Source organism: Nilaparvata lugens, chromosome 1 (genome assembly GCF_014356525.2).
Source record: "Nilaparvata lugens isolate BPH chromosome 1, ASM1435652v1, whole genome shotgun sequence".
Classification (NCBI taxonomy): Eukaryota; Metazoa; Arthropoda; class Insecta; order Hemiptera; family Delphacidae; genus Nilaparvata; species Nilaparvata lugens.
Genome location: NC_052504.1, coordinates 74469311 through 74470721, shown reverse-complemented (window position 1 = coordinate 74470721; position 1411 = coordinate 74469311).

The following is a 1411-nucleotide window of genomic DNA, read 5'->3' as shown; positions in this document are numbered from 1 at the left end:
TTTTATTGTAATCAATCAATCAAATTTCATTTATTAAAGTAGTTGCATATAAAAGACAAGCTTCACAACATTGAATCGTCACAATCAATAATAAACACAGAAAATACAATAGTGCAAGTAGTTGCATACCTATCACTACTTGTAGTGTAGGAGAATTAAACAAGTAGATGCATTACTACTTGCAATAGTGCAAGTAGTAATATGCAAGCGATACCAAGAACTCGAAACGGTTATTGAAGCATCTCCACCATGAAATGAGAGCTCTATTCTTACTCGTTACTAAGAATTTCATTTCATATCCGTGTCCCGTTCCAGCTTGTGCCGGGTCTGGGTATGAACAATGCCTCTCCATCTTCCTCGGTCTTCCCACCATCGCTCGAATATAATAAGACAAGACATGCGATCAGACACAATACTTCACATGACGCAACACACAGTGATTAGTCATTGCAATTAGACATGTCTTCATAAGCAACTGTGGGAAGTATTGTGTCTGATCATGTCTTGTCTTGTCTTGACTGGTGTGTGCCTAGCCTTATGAAGACTCATGTAAACATAAGTTATTGTGCAACTAGTATGTAATATATCAGTGTGTGTTGCGTCATAAGCAACTATGTGAAGTATTGTGTCTGATCATGTCTTGTCTTGTCTTGACTAACTGGTGTGTGCCTAGCCTTATGAAGACATGTCTAATTGCAATGACTAATCAGTGTGTGTTGCGTCATAAGCAACTATGTGAAGTATAGTGTCTGATCATGTCTTGTCTTGTCTTGACTAACTGGTGTGTTCCTGACCTTAGGCTTGGCGTACACCGGTTAGTCAAGACAAGACTAGTCACGTTTAGTCACAATACTTCACATAGTTGCTTATGAAGACATGTCTATTGCAATGACTAATCAGTGTGAGTTGCGTCATAAGCAACAATGTGAATTATTGTGACTAAACTTGTCTGATCATGTCTTGTCTTTTTATTATATTATTGTTGTGTGAAGCCACAAATTCTGAGCAGTGCTCAAGTGGCATACAAACAACAAGTCATTTTTAGAATGGAGTCACATGAATGCTCTAAAACACTCAATGGTATAAGGACAAGCCTCTACCAGTGTCCTAATTATCTTTGATACGAATAACTTATAGCTGCTACACAGCCTTATATCCTCAGGAATGCAATTAAAACACTTGAGTCCTGAATAATACGGTACCTTTTCGAGAAGAGTCAGTCTATGGATAGGGAACTGGAATAATCCTGTATTTTTACCTCGTGTTTCATAAGTACAGTATGACAAATTCGTTTAGCATTAAAAATATTTTTGTTTTTGAACACAAACGAAACAATTTCAAGGAATCTCTTTTCTGTATAGGGCTACTTTTATAGAAATAGAAAGAAAAATAAAAATAAAAATCTTAGTAC